The following is a 16,108-nucleotide window of genomic DNA, read 5'->3' as shown; positions in this document are numbered from 1 at the left end:
CGCAGTGGATGAGCTTGGGGAGGGAGAACGAGCAGAGAAATTGAGCACAGAAGTGATCGAGGCCAGGGCTGGCAATGATTCTGATAGTGCGGAGATTAAGAAGAGGCGAGGGATGTTCTGGTAGGACGAAGCCAGGGTCCTCTAGGTAGAAAAGATATAGGGCGAGGTTTTCAAGATGATTGAGTCCTGCCAGTGATAGAGCGTCGAGAAGGGCGGAATTAAGGTAGGAAACGAGTGTCAAATTGCGCAGCGTGGAACCGGTGTGGCAAAGCAGCAGCATAGGTCCGTCAATTTCTAGTGAGTGCAGATTGGGGTACAACAGTTCCCGTCTCCTACTACTTGACGAAGGACGTGGGAATCGGCGCCAGGCGCCGGTGATCGACATCTTTGTGAGGATCGGAAAGTGGCCCCGGACCAAGCCCAACAGCCGCTTGTCTGAACGGTGGCTGGAGAGTACTATCTCCTTTATGCGGTCCCTGGCAACCTCCAAAACGGCGCTGACGCGTTGGAGGACTCTTGGTTGTCTCCGGGGGATAGCGAAGTCGGCCAAATGACATTCGACGAAAAGCGGGCGGGATTTGGAGCGCCGGACACAGATTTTCACCCAGTTTGGCGAGGAGAAGTTGACGGTTGACCAGAGATCGGGGGTGGCGAGCGCGACTTGCCGCCAGCGCACGCAAACCTGGCTGCATTCGAAGAACGAGTACTCCCCCCGGGGAAGCGCGTTGACGCAGGCTTCCAGGAATATGGTAACTAATAGCTCTGTTGGAAGTACATGGACCGGTGCTTGATATTGGTCGGTGCCTCGCCCGCGAGGATGGCGAGGTCGTCTGTGGTGTCTGCGAGTCCCGCTTTGAGGGAAGCAACTGTGAGCTTGCGGTGGGAGTTTGGAGTCAGTATGGACCATAAACCTGCGGCCTAGTCACTTGAGCTGGAAGCCATACAAGCGAGTTTGCGCACCCCTTTTGACCGCGAAAAGGACGTTCATGATGGTTAGTGGGAGACACCTATAGTGCACCCTAATACCCTCTAGTTAGAGGGATAGAGGGGGGGTACTCTCTCCCTCTAACTAGAGGGGGTTGAGCCAGTAGTGGGCACCCCCGCTAAATATGGCTACCAAGAGGGGTCTTGGTAGCGGGGAAAGAGGCCCGGAGGCTGCCATCACCCTCCCGGCTGCCTCCCCGCCCCCGCCTACTGTGCGCGCTGCCCGCCGCCGCCCCCATGGCCTCGGCGCCGTCGTCACGATCGTGACTTATGTTACTGATTGCTGATTGACGTCGCCGATCGCCGCCCGCTGTCGTCGGCCGCGGAGCTTCTTGCCCGCCGGTGTCAGGCACCCTGCCGCCACTGTCAAATAGTCCGCCGACGTCGTCCTCGACGTTGCCCTCGATGGTGAGCCCAATTCTTCATCATTTTCCATCAAATAAATTAATTTCTGATCAAACTTGATGATCACAACACAATAGCGGTGTCATCATTGCTGTCCACTGATCCCGCCCTCCCCCAACGCCCGCCCGACGCACCCAACGCGCCCCCCAACACCTCTGGACCCAAAAATGGAAAAGTTGCGGAATGTCACGAAAACTGTCCCAGTACAAACCGCTAATCAATATCTTCATTCGTTTAAGAGATATTAATAAAACTCATTAACTCAATATTGTCATTAACTCAATCATTAATGTTGTTAACTCAATTGTCTGAATTTCACCATATCTCTCTCAATTATTCATTGATCTCTTTGATCTCAGCTTTCCTTAATTCTTCTAAGGCTCTCAAATGACTCCATCTAGTCTGAGAAGTGGTGATCTAAAGATAGGCTCATGATCAAGCATTAGGTATCCTTGTGTGATACTTGACTATGTCAGTCAGTACTTCATATTTCCAAATGAGCTGAATATATATGGTGCTGAGCCATGCTTGTAGTACTCTAATGACCTCAATATCTTTACTACAGCTCTATATTCTATATAAAATTGTCCATAGCAAATTTTGCTATCTAGGCCTTGAAGCATTCAAACTTTGCCAGATTCTATAGGGGAATGGGTTAGAAGTATCAGAGAACTTCAAGGAACAGTTTTCTATCCAAAAATAGCTTATCATGTTAGGTGAAATTCCAGAAACTCATATGTCACTCCTTCAGGTGTCACAGGTGGCATACCCATATTACTCAGGGATCTGGTCACAGATAAGCTATTGGAAGGCATTGGGCTGTAGAGGGCCTTGCATTAATCATTCAGCATAGCTACATTAGTCTTTAACACCAGTCTTGGGGAAGGTTAGGCTGTACTCTTCAGAAGTGACTGATGTCACACAATGCTATATGGAAGATTCCACTCCTAGGGGGTTTGTTCTATAGTTTAGATGTGGTAGAGAAGTATATTTAGGTATCTGGAATGAGTCTTACCTCTATATATGTGTTGTAATCAAGTGTGTCAGTGGTTACACCAGAAGGTAGGGTTGGGATACTAGCAGTGAAAGGGACTGTCCGCACCAAAACACTTGCTCAAAATAAATTTCAAGTATGATCTAAGAAATTGGTATAGGCTATTAGAGGACTTCAAATTAACCTTAACAGAGCTTCAACTGCTGCCATAGCTATACCATATGTTGTGCAATGTTGTAATCAGTGTTATCTATACTCAATCTAGTACATCTATAGTTCTGGTACCTAGAGGTGTAGAGACAGATTCTCAAGGGCAGTTGTTATGGATCTTCACACCTTCCAGAAAACCCTCTAACCTTCCCTATATCTGCCCTACAGCTTATAATAGGATGTACCCTAGAGCCCCTGTAATTCAGTGTTGTCTGCTGAGGCTGTGAGGCTATAAATCCATAGAATCATTTATATCCACATGCCCTACAAGGATAAAGTTGGATCAGGACTATCCATCTAGTAATCATAAAGATATCAGTCATTTGTTCCATGTCTTGGGTAAAACATACAATTTATCCTACATACAATGGGTATACAATGACTCCTTAGCCTGATACTGTAGATTGTATTTCCCTAGGATATTACCTTCAAGGTGAGCTCCATATTACCCATTTCCACTGAGTATATTTGAAGATACACTCTAAGTTGGGATGGATCATTTTCCAATGATGGGGTCATATAGACCTAATTGGACCATTTTACAGATGGAAACCTCATGAAGAAAGGCTGACTAGTGATAATTTCAAGCCCACCAATGTTTAGCTTCAAGCCCTAGCCATTGTGCAGTTGAATTGAGTTAACAACATTAATGATTGAGTTAACAACAATATTGAGTTAATGAGTTTTATTAATATCTCTTGAACGAACAAAGATATTAAGTAGCGGTTTGTACTGTGATCATTTCCCCAACATTCTGCAACTTTTTCATTTTTGGGGGTGGAGGGGTCGGGAGGCATGTCGGGCGCGTTGGGCGGGCGTCGGGGGAGGGCGGGATCAGTAGATGACATCAATGACACCGCCATCATGTTGCGATCATTAAGTTTTGTCAGATATCAATTTATTTCATTTGAATTGATGAAGAATTGAGCTCACCGTTGAGGGCAACGTCGAGGACGACGACGGCGGACTATTTGACAGTGACGGCGGGGTATTTGACAGCAGCGGGGATGGCCGACGACAGGGCCGACGACAGCGGGGCGGCGATCGGCGACGTCAATCAGCAATCAGTAACATAAGTCACGATTGTGACGACGGCGCCGAGGCCATGGGGGCGGTGGCGGGCAGCGCGCACAGTAGGCGGGGGCGGGGAGGCAGCCGGGAGGGTGATGGCAGCCTCCGGGCCTCTTTCCCCGCTACCAAGACCCCTCTTGGTAGCCATATTTAGTGGGGGTGCCCACTACTGGCTTAACCCCCTCTAGTTAGAGGGAGAGAGTACTCTATCCCTCTAACTAGAGGGTATTAGGGTGCACTATAGGTGGTGGGAGACGAATGCTGTGGCTGTGCTGGCCTAAAAAGGAAATCGTCATCAGCCCACGGATTTGCGATCACCGGTGCTTATCAGCGGCACCATCACTGGTCATGCTGGCCAGCTTAAGTACTCCTGGCGACCTCCTAGTGATGCCCAAGTAGTCACTCACCACTGCGTGCGACTTGGACCATTACTGCTAGTTGGACGCCCATCTAGTTATTAGCTGATCAGGATAGTGCTGTCCATTATTATATTATATTACAATTGATTATTATGCCATATTATTATTATTATTATTATTATTATTATTATTATTATTATTATTATTATTATTATTATTATTATTATTATTATTGCAATTATATTATGCCTGGGGGCTGTATTATTCTATATTATATTATATTACAATATTATTATATTGTTAACCTTGGGACAGAGCGTGTGATACCACTCAGGCCTTCTGTGCTCTACGTCGGCAGCTACGGACAAGCAGTATATAGTCAGCTCCCTAGCAGGCAGACCCCTAGAGTTTCTTCCCTTTAGATGCTCCCCTGCTAGGACCTTGATCTCAGGCCTCCGGGGTTGCCCTTACAAAAGTCCATGCTTAAACAGATGTTTAAACCAGTGCTTTTGTTAGGAACAGGGCCGGCCCGGGCCCACGTGACGGTCTCCTGCCAGTCTGACAAGTGTGGGAAAGATGGTTCAACCCCCATAGCTGGGTGGTCGGCAACCAGGCAGTGTAGATGGTGCCACTGCTGCAATAGAGAGCAGGGTAGGGACAGCTCGGGGCGACTCGAGACGCCCCGCTGTCACGTTGTGTGACAGCGGTGTCACAGGATACGAGTAGTCGTCTAGAGTGTCCTACCCCTGCTGAAGGGAATGAGTCCATAGCCAAAGAGTGCTGCCTAGTAGAGTTGGTGCCCAAGACATAGGGCAAGGCATAGGCTGGGCCAGTTGAACAAGCCGTTCGGGCGGGGCGTGACGTAACGCGGTCACGCCCGACGGTTCGGGGGGTCAAGGGGAGCCGCCCCGCAGCAGGGGCTGCAGGCCCAAGACCCCTGGAGCGCTTGAGAAGGGTTACCAGTCCAAGGGGCGACATATCTCCTTTCCTGGAGAAACGAGTCGCTGTGGCTCCTAGACACCGGCGCGGTGTGACCGCGTGACATGCGAGCCCGATCGGGCCCGCACCCTCCCATCGCCCCGTACCAGGGGAACCCAGAGCTTGAGGCCAGAGAGCAAGAAGAAGTGGCTAGGACAAGGGTGAACATAAGAGACAAGAGCCTGAGCTGTCCAGCCCAACCAAGGGCTCAGGTCAATGAGGCAAGCTAGCCTGGAGTGTTGGAAGTCGTCTAGACACCCCTTTCCTAGGGTATGGTTGCAGCAACCCCGCTCTAGGGGACCAGGCCGGAGTAGGGTTCAAAGGAAGAGACTTCAATGCTAAACCTAAGGTACAGGAGTAATACTCTAGTCTTTATATACTGTGGGCGCTAGGGGCCGATCGGGCCCGCTGAGGGTCGATCAGAAGGGAGCAGGGGATGTTTCTGGTCGTCCCTGGTCGCTCCGCTAGGAGCCCAGGGACCATTCCTCTGGAAAGGAGCCCTGCCAAAGTCGACACTAAGGATGTCAAAATCTGTAAATGCGCGGAAAGCGCAGTAACCTCAGTCTCCCGCTATATGGGATCAAAGACTGAGGGGCAACGGAAAAAAGGTGTCAGTATATATGTAAATGTAATGTACCTGCTGACACTCCCGGAACTCCCATGGAGATCATTATCACGGGCCGGAGGCCGGGGCGGACCGCCATCAATTCCTGACACCCCCACTCGACCCAGGCCGTAGTCCTATAGCTAGACAGAATTTTTAGTGCTGAGCATGGGGTAGAGACTTGGTGAAAATATCTGCCACCATATCTTCTGTAGGATACCAAACAACTTCACACTCTCCATGACGGACCAAGTCATCTCGGACAAAACTATATTTTCGATTTATATGCTGTGTTCGAGCTCTATATTGAGGATCTTTGGAGAGAATGATAGCTGCACGATTATCACATCGTAGTTCAGTAGCTCCCTGTTGTGGTTGACCTATTTCTTCAAAGAATGATCTAAGCCATGCTAAATGTTGTCCAGCATTAGCAAGTCCAATAAACTCGCTTTCTGTGGAGGATAGAGCTACAAGACTTTGTCTTTGGCTTGACCACCCAATAGCTGCTTTTGCAGAAAGAAATACATAGCCTGATGTTGACCTTGAAGTATCTCTGTCACCAGTCCAGTCTGCATCTGAGTAGCCTATGAAGTTTAGATCCATGCCTATATCAGATCCATCATATGTCAGACCCCAATCTTTGGTAGTCTTCAGATATCTGAGAACTCTCTTGGCTGCCTCCCAGTGGCATGCTTTTGGATTTGCACTATAACGACCCAAAACTCCAGCAACATATGCTAAGTCAGGTCTGGTACCTAGCATTGCATACATGATAGACCCCACAATACTTTGATATGGCATAATTGGTCCATTTTGAACAAGCTGTTTCTTGTGGATTGTTTCATCATTTTCAGGATCTATAATAGACAATTGCTGTCTTGGAGCCATAGGTGTTTTGACACCATTCTGAGTATCCTGCATTCCATAGCGCTCTAAGACCTTGCTAATATACTGGGCTTGACTTAGACGGATCCGACGCTGTTTGTGAGCTCTAGTAATTTCAATTCCTAGAAGATATCTGGCTGGACCTAAATCTCTCATTTTGAATGTAGATTTTAATGTCTCTTTGATCTGTGCCATAAACTCTTTGGTAGTTGTGGCTAGAAGTAGATCATCCACATAGACTAGTAGGAAACAAGTTTGTTTTCCTTTCTGATAGACATAGAGACAAGTCTCAGCATTAAGCCTATGAAATCCTAGTTTTAACAGTGCTGTATCAAGAGTACGATTCCAAGTACGTCCAGCTTGGTGTAGACCATAAACTGAACGTTTTAGAAGCCAGCAATATCCTTCAGGGAGATTTGCATCTTCTGGAGCCATCATATAGACTTGTTCCTGTAGTTCCCCATTCAAAAAAGCAGTAGAAACATCCATTTGATCTAGTTCAAGATCATATTTTGCTGCTAAGGCACAAAGGATTCTGATTGACTCTAAGTTTGCAGTTGGAGCAAAAACTTCCTTATAGTCAATACCTTCCTTCTGTAGATCACCTCTAGCAACAATACGGACTTTGAAACGAGTAATGTCCCCTTTCTCATCTGTTTTGATATTGGGAACAACCTTGGATTTTATTGGCTTGACTCCTTCAGGAATTTTTACCACTTCAATAACTCCATTTTCAATAAATGCAGAAATCTCTTCTTTAAATGCTGCTCTCCAATAGTCTTCATCTGCACCACTTCTAGCAGCCTCCCAATTTGGAGGATCACGAGGACTGCGAGTGGCATAAGCAACATCTTGCACATCTTCCAGAGTAGCTAAGAGGACAGCATGATCTGTGATATCAAAAGAGCTTCTGGAATTTTATCTGCTTCTGGAGTTTGTACTGGCTCTAGATTTGGAGCTGAACGTAAACTTTGCGGACCTGAGGCAATCCGTTCATATTCAGCATTCTTATGTTTTGCAAGGACTTTAGGTCTATTGCTTCTCCTAGGAGCTATTTGCTCAGGAGGTATAACATTTGGCATCTGTGCTGGAATCTGTATAGGACCAGGGTTCTTATCTGGTAGTGGTGCTATAATAGAACCCCCCACTGAACTCTGTACTGGTGTAGATGGGAAAACAGGTATATCATCCTGATCATCATCAAAATATGGTGTTTCCCTCTTACACAATATCTGTGACATGCGTTCAAGTTCATGTGTTGAATCATTCACAGGCTCCAGTTTAGGCTGATAATCAGTGAAATGATGATCATCATCAAACTTCACATGAGTGGCAGTGACAAGTTGTCCATAGGTTCCATCTTTATTGATAACTAAAAGATCATAGGCATTGCTGTTTTCATGGTAGCCAACAAATACACATCTTTGTGCTTTGTCCCCAAATTTCCTAGCCTGTTTTGCATCTGGAATTTTTGGATATGCTTTACAACCCCCACGGTGCAGTCGTTTGATATTCACAGGCCGATCATACAGTATTGTATGAGGAATGCGATAATTCTTAGAAGCAGTTGGGGTCCTGTTCAATGTGTAGGCAGCAGCTAACATGGCCCAAGTCCAAAATTTACGAGGTAACCTAGAATCAACTAGCATTGTTATAGCTCTAGTCACTAGAGTTTGATTCATTCTTTCAGCAACACCATTTTGTTCAGGTATATATGGAGCTGTAGTTTCATGAATGATTCCCTGGTTTTTGAATTCAATTTCCATCTGATTAGAGGTAAATTCACCACCCCCATCAGTACGAAAGAATCTAATCCAGCCAGGACAGAATTCCCAATTGGCAATATTTTGTTTGAAATGCTCTTCTGTGGTTTTTCTCCATTCCTTGAGTAACTTGTAGACTTTAGATTTCTTATCTGTAAGCAAAACCCAAGTATGTGATGAAAAATGATCAACAATGACAATCCAATATCTAATACCACCAGGACCTTCAGGTGTCACTGGACCTCCTACATCACATGAGACAATATCTAGAGGTCCACGAGCTACAGTTTGGCTGTTTGGGAAAGTGTCAGGGGAAACCCTGATGCCGTCACTTGATCCCATCAAGCGCCGCGTCTCCGCTCGCGTCTCCGCGTCTCCGCACCCTGACGCTCTCCCTCCACTGCCTGCACCACATCCCACATCCAGTGATCCCAAGTCTTCGACTTCCCTGGCCACTCCCCTCCGGAAGTCCATCCGGAATCACCATCATGGATCACTAACGCCATCGGAGACCTCTCCGGATGTGGACGCACCACTTCCCTCCGAGACCTTGAGCCTATGGCCTTCTAGCCTCTCCGGGCTGTTACTTATCAAGGTCTCCCTACCATCTTTATCCGCTGGACCTCTTGGGTGTCCCCAACCTATGTCAGCATTCGGGCTTACGTTCGGATGGCTGAGCTTTGCCATGGCTCCGCTCTCTACTCCGCCACCACGGCCCCCGTCATCGGGTCTTCCCCTGGGTGAGGCCTACTGCCGTTAAGGCTCGTGCCTACTGCAGCGCCCCAGGCTGCACACCCTCACACCTCCACCTCTCTGGAGACGTCCGGGGACGTCTCCGAGTGACCCCCTGTCGCTACCCTCTAGTGGTCATGGCTGGCCGCCATTCCCATTGGTCCTCTTCGACACTCCCCGGCTCTTGGGCTAGACCAGACTCCTCCCTTTCCGCTCCACGCCTTCCCTCTCCGTTTCCGGCCGTCACGTCACGGTCACACACCCGGAGTCGATTCCGATTCCGATTCCGGTTGTCACGTCACGGTCACAAGCGGAGACGCCCAGAGGCAGCCTAGACCTCCCGAAGCCCTTCTTGGGCCTTCTGGGGATGCCTGGGCCCCTCCCTTGGCATCACGGTCCCAAACCTGCCTCTCCGGAGCTTCGAGGGCTACTCGACACTCACCTAGGGTCCATTAGCGACACCTGACTTCTCCAACCCGTCATCCGTCGCTACGCAGTCACTCTATCATTACTCTGGTCACTAGTATATAGTAGTGCACCTGGGCAGAGGGCTCCTTGGCTTGTTCTCTAAGGATTCCCCCTCTGCTCAGGTGAGTCTGTAGCGTCCCTTCCTGTTGTAGTAGTTCACTAAGGATTCCCCCTAGGCAATGGCACGGGTAGGCCATACCCGCGCGGGTACGCGGGTTTTACCCGTGCGGGTACGGGTACGGGTCAGTGCAGCCCTTACCCGTTGCTTCCTGACTCAGCTGGTTCCCCTTGTGATTTGGTGGTCAAGAGGTTCTCTGTTCGATTCTGCATTTGTGTTCCATTTTTACCGCACATTTCTGGCGTACTTTGGACACTAATCACAGTCTTGTCACCATGCCTTCTTGACTCCCTGCGCCACCCGTGGGTAAAACCATTCCCGTACCCGCGGGTATGGGTACTGTGGCTGTGCGGGTAAGGGTACGGGTAGGCCCTCGGATACCCGTGGGTATACCCGTGCCATTCCCTAATTCCCCCTCTGCTCAGGACTCTGATTTCGAGCCTCGCGAGGTTGCCCCTTACAGAAAGGCAACTTGCCATCAATTCCTGACAAAGGAGTGTTTGGCAATGCAACAGTAAGGAGCTCCCTCCTGATTCCTGTGGTTGTCTGGGGCCGATTGGGCCCGCTGTCAAGGGCGTCCGGCGGCGCATCATGATCCCTGATGGCGGGTCATGATGGCTTGATGGCTGACTAAAGCGTGATCCGTGATTATGTCCCTTCTCTGGGATATTAAAGTTGTTGCTCAGTGCTTTGAGCTTGTGAATTATGAGGGCTTGTCAAGCCCTAGGGCTCTAAGAGTGGTGAGGGCCTGTTGGGCCGTATAGGGCCCAACGGCCCGACCCGAACCCTGACAGCTTTAGAGAATAACTTTCAGAAAAACTTACAACACTCTTGTAAGCTAACATTGTAACAAGCACTTCAACAAGTTCATTAAGTAACATTTTAAGCAAACCTAAATTTACATATTTACAGTGTGTCTGGGGAAGGGCTAAAGGGTCACAAATGTCACACTTTTTTTTTAAAAAAAACTATTTCAATCATTTTTGGGTGTTAGATCATGGTATTGATAACGGGATTAATAGCATCAAGATAAGGCGATCAATGTGGAACAATTTTTGATGGACATCAGTACCATTGATGGCTATGTCAGGATATATCAATTTTAACATAATTAGGATGTACTGTACTATTTCATTCAATTCTGCGGGCCTGTGACCTGTGACACATGTGGCAGAAATGTGCAATTCAGCCAAGGGGTGAATTTGGTGTGACCTCCTGCCTTATATGGAAGTTCTGCGCGCCGTAGGCGCGCAAATTTTTAAAAATTACCATTTTGGGACGGTTTAGGGCCAAAGAAAGTCGCTGTGACCTGTGAACGGCAGAAAATTTTCGGCCAAAAAAGTCAATGTGACCGTGACAGGACTGATTGATTGAAATAGTACAGTATACCTTTGCCTTAGATCACAGGCCTACCTAGATGTTCATCCAGGTCTTCAGCCTGAAAAAATGGTGATTTGCCTTTCCATATCTGGTAATAGCTTAGTCATAGCTGTCAAACTGATTGAGATATTTATAATTGATAAATGTCACATTTTTTGTCACAGTACTCCAGCCATAGCTGGCATTTCCTGACTCAGCTGGTTCCCCTTGTGATTTGGTGGTCAAGAGGTTCTCTGTTCGATTCTGGATTTGTGTTCCATTTTTACCGCACATTCCTGGCGTACTTTGGACACTAATCACAGTCTCGTCACCATGCCTTCTTGACTCCCTGCGCCACCCGTGGGTAAACCCATACCCGTACCCGCGGGTATGGGTACTGTGGCTGTGCTGGTAAGGGTACGGGTAGGCCCTCGGATACCCGTAGGTATACCCGTGCCATTCCCTATAGACTGTGCTCCCTAGAAGCATGTCGCTCTCGCAGCCGCATACTCCCCTTCTCCATCATATTCAGAGCTCCAACCTCATATTCAGCTGCAAAGTATAAATATATTCAACTATAATCTAGTATGAATATCTCTTGATATATTTGACATATTTGCTGCTAGAAAAAAAAAATTAAAAATATACAATATATGCTGGATTATCAGGGAAACTTTCTTTCAGGCCTCCTAATTCCGGCCTGGGTTATATAGAACTCTCAAATATAATCAGGGGCATTGCCACCAGTGTTAGGTTGGCCAGTAGACACTTGATCAGAGGTTCTACACTATGTTCAATAGGGTCAACCCAACATGATCACTCCTGACACTTATTCCTACTAGGAGTAATGTATGAATCACCATATATAATAGATAATATGTGACATTTATCAGCAGTAGGGCTAACTCAGACTAAGATTAGTACAATGACTGAGTACATAAACTGAGAAAATTGCTGTGATCCTCCATTTTACTATACTTGAATATTCTGTGACTATAATATGGTATAGTCATAATATAATATAATATATTCAAACATAGTCATATTCAAGTGATCCACCAAGGGCATAATATGTTCATAATATTCTGAATATATTCCCTTGCCCGAATATCAGCAAATGCCTTCCGCTGCCCCCACCTGTGCCATCGGTTCTCACGACAGGACAATGCGCAGTGAGGGTCCGAGGCCGCTCCAGTCGTTCTCGAGCGCTCATATCACACTGACCAATCATCGCTCCCAGTTGTGATGGGGTGCTTACCAAAGCGGGTCCCGGCACACGGGAGACCGAGGGCGGAAGGCCGTCGAGGTAGAAAGAGATTATCTGTTTTGACCTATGAAAAGCAGAAAAACAGCTCCACCAAGTATTTACAGGACTCATGTCATAGTGGAGAGTATGATGAAAGAGTGAGTTCATTGTGGAGTAATGGCATGCTTGAGCACAACTCCGGCGGGATAAACAATCTTATCTATCTCGGATCGCGTGATCCACAATCTGGGGCCTTACATACACCCTCCATATCTTTGCTTGGAAAGATATCAGAGTCCAAGTTCATCTTGAGCAGCATCCAACATGGAATGCGCACAAGACGCGCAATCAGCAACCGTTGACTCATACCACGTGATGAGATCAAACGCGTCATCGCATAAGCGCTTCTTGTCCAGAACCACCCGATATCTGATTTGGAGTCTACTATGGTGAGTGAATTCACACTCGGAGCGACTGTGAATCGACTCAGCCTCCGTTTGGAGTCCAAGGCGGGCTTCTAGGACTATCTGCACCATCCGAGCAAGCACGTCCGTCGTCATCAAATGACTCGAAGAAATGCGTGCGGCGGCGCAAGTTCTTGGTGCCGAGACCCAACGACATGGCTCTGTGGCGAGCATACCACACGGCGATACGGAAGCGAGCGTCGGCCAGCTGCCATGACTCAAGTGACACTTCAACACCGTACATCTGATCGCGCACGAAGATCTTCGAGTCCGGGCCTCGAGTAAGCGCGAATCGGCGCTTATCCTTGACGTTTCCATTGTCTCCAGGGTACGGCTGGGTGTGTTGCAACGACAGCTCTGCATTGAGGAGGACGAAATCGTTAACCGGTTGGCCTTCATCAGGTGCGTTGTCCCAAAATCTCGACGATTTGTCTGAAAATTCGTCACTGGAACAATCAGTGGTCTCTCCCTCGCCCTCCTGGACAGCAACACCGTCGCTGAGGAGCTCAGATTCGACTTCGTCAGCCCACAATAAGCCTACGGCGCCAACTGCCAGCGTCTCGAGCACCTCTGTGCTTGCATACAGCGCCGACTGGCGCTCTGAGAAGTCCACGCCGTGAGTGCCAAAGCCCGGCAGCTTTCCCTTCACGGTAGACTTCATCCTGGATGTTGTGGGGCGGTCTCGGGCCAGATGACCGACTTCTCCACAGGTAAAACAAGCTCCCGTCACGAGGAGCTCGTTCCGATGTTTGGCAGACATACGGCGCTCCCAACGGCTCGTTCTTTTACTCTTGACCAACTCTTGACGCCGTCGCTCGAACTTGGGGGCCAGCGCTCACCTTGACGCCACACCAGACCACACTCTCCAACGGACATCCTGGGCTGGGCCACCGTGCGTCCGTGACGCCCTCCAAGTTACGCATGCGGCATCTCCAAGTCACGAAGCAGCTGTTATTCAATATTGAAGGACGAGCTCCTGCTCTTTTCGGTAACGCTCAACAGCAACTACTAGTATAAGCAAGTAACCCACCACGTCCACCCCTCATCACCTCACAGGGACGTCACCACCCAGCACTGAACCGCGGCTCGGACGTCTGTTCTCAGACAAGCACATCATTTTGACCCCAGGCGATTGCTCACGCCACACAGCCACACCCTTGGGCTTTATTATTATTATTATTATTGTCTCCACACCATCTTCACCTACTCACTCCCCTTCCATCGAATGGCCACATCTTTCAGCTGAGTCTGAGGTGACTAGTAATGTCCATGTAGCTCTCCTAGGCAATGGCACGGGTAGGCCATACCCGCGCGGCGCGGGTACGCGGGTTTTACCCGTGCGGGTACGGGTACGGGTCAGTGCAGCCCTTACCCGTCGCTTCCTGACTCAGCTGTTTCCCCTCGTGGTTGGTGGTCAAGAGGTTCTCCGTTCGATTCTGCATTTGTGTTCCATTTTCACCGCACATTTCTGGCGTACTTTGGACACTAATCACAGTCTCGTCACCATGCCTTCTTGACTCCCTGCGCCACCCGTGGGTAAACCCATACCTGTACCCGCGGGTATGGGTACCGTGGCTGTGCGGGTAAGGGTACGGGTAGGCCCTCGGATACCCGTGGGTATACCCGTGCCATTCCCTAAGCTCTCCCTCAGGCCAAGGTTCGAGTTCCTCTGTCCCGCTTCGTGCAAGCACAACCACTGGCAGAAGCGCATCATTCCCACCCCCTGCACTGGCAACAAGCTCCCTCCATTTGCCGACTTCTCCATGGGTGTACCCCTTCAGCGTGATGCGCTGCAGTGCGGGAAACAAGGACAATATTCCCCTCCAAAGCAGGGTTTCTTCCTCAGAAGTGAGGATCCAGCGGTCCAGGCACAATGTTTCGACGGAGCGCCAGACGCGGACGAGCGTCTGGTGTGGGCCGGCATCCAGGGATGATGCTGACGGAAGGATGCTTGCAAACGCGGTCGTGGCGAGTGGGGATACAGAATCTTCGTTCCAGGAAAACACGAGCTGGCGAATGCGGGTCGAACCGCCTGGGGGCCCAAAGCGGAAGCTGATATCAATGTTTCTGCGGGCGTAGCCTCAGTCCCGGGCCGGTGTGTCTGTGCGATGGAACGTAAGGCTTGTTGGGGCGTCCGAGTGGGGGAAGTGTGTGGCGAGTATCATCTCGAAGTCGCGGCGAGCGGAACGCGGCAGGGTCCAGTACTGGACGGTGCAGTGTGTGAGCATGGGGAGGGCGAACGAGCAGAGGAGTCGAGCGCAGAAGTGATCGAGGCCAGGGCCATTGATTAAAACAGAGCGGAGATTAGGGAGCGGCGCGGGGGTGTTCTGGGCGGGCGAAGCCGGGGTGCGCTCTGTAGAGCAGATATAGGGTGAGGTTTTCAAGATGAGTGAGTCCCGAGAGCGCGTCGAGAAGGGCGGGATTGAGGTAGGAAAGGAGCGTCAAGTCTAGTGGTCTTCTGGCCTTGGCTTGGCCTGAAAGCCATGGCTTTGGCCCGGCTTTCCCTAGCAAAACCTCAGGCCAGGCCAACTGAGCTGGCTTTGGCCTGGCTTTAGCTTGGCTTTGGCCCAGGCCATGGCCTCGGCTGAGTTTGATCCGGTGCTGTTTGACAGATGTTGGTATCAGAAACAATATTAAATATTTGATCTAGTTCAAAGACTGGTAAGAGGCAAACTGTAGAGCATCTATAAAGCCTTTAGATACTAGCAATGACCCTTCTAGGCTAACATATCACTAGATAATTTCCTTTTTGGGTAGTTAAATCAGCTATCAATGATCATAATGAAAGCCATTGGCTTTTGGCCTGGCTTTGGCTTTCTAAACCCTTAAGCCAGGCCAAAGCCAACACAGGCCAAGATTTCTGGCTTGGCTTTGGCCCTGGTACCAAAGCCAAAAAGCCATGGCTTTTTGGCCTGAAGCCAAAGCCAGCAGACCACTAGTCAAGTCGCGCAGCTTGGAGCCGGTGTGGTAAAGCGGCTGTATGGGTCCGTTAATGCAGATTGGGGTACAAGAGTTCCCGTCCTTGATCACTCAACGAAGGATCTAGACGACCTTGGACGCCGCTGGTGATCGACATCTTTGTGAGGATCGGAAACGGGCCCCGGAGCGCGCCGAGTCGCATCAGGGAGTCGTCTGAAGGGTGGCTGGAGAGGAGTATCTCCTTGATGCGGTCCTTGGCAACCTCCAAGACGGCGCTGACGCGTTGGGGGGCTGTCGGTTGTCTCTGGGAGATAACGAGGTCGGCCAAATGGCATTCGACGAAAAGCGGGCAGGATTTGGAGCGCCGGACACAGACTTTCGCCCAGTGCGGCGCGGAGAAGTTGACCTTGGACCAGAGCGCGGGGGTGGCGAGCGCGACCTGCCGCCAACGAAGGCAGACTTGGCTGCATTCGAAGAACGAGTACTCCCCCCGGGGAAGCGCGGTGACGCAGACTTCCGTGAATATTGTTACCAAGAGCTCCGTTGGAA

Source organism: Mycena indigotica, assembly GCF_014461135.1.
Source record: "Mycena indigotica strain 171206Taipei chromosome Unknown Mind.scaff0007, whole genome shotgun sequence".
Lineage (NCBI taxonomy): Eukaryota > Fungi > Basidiomycota > Agaricomycetes > Agaricales > Mycenaceae > Mycena > Mycena indigotica.
Note: the sequence above shows the minus strand (reverse complement) of the source record.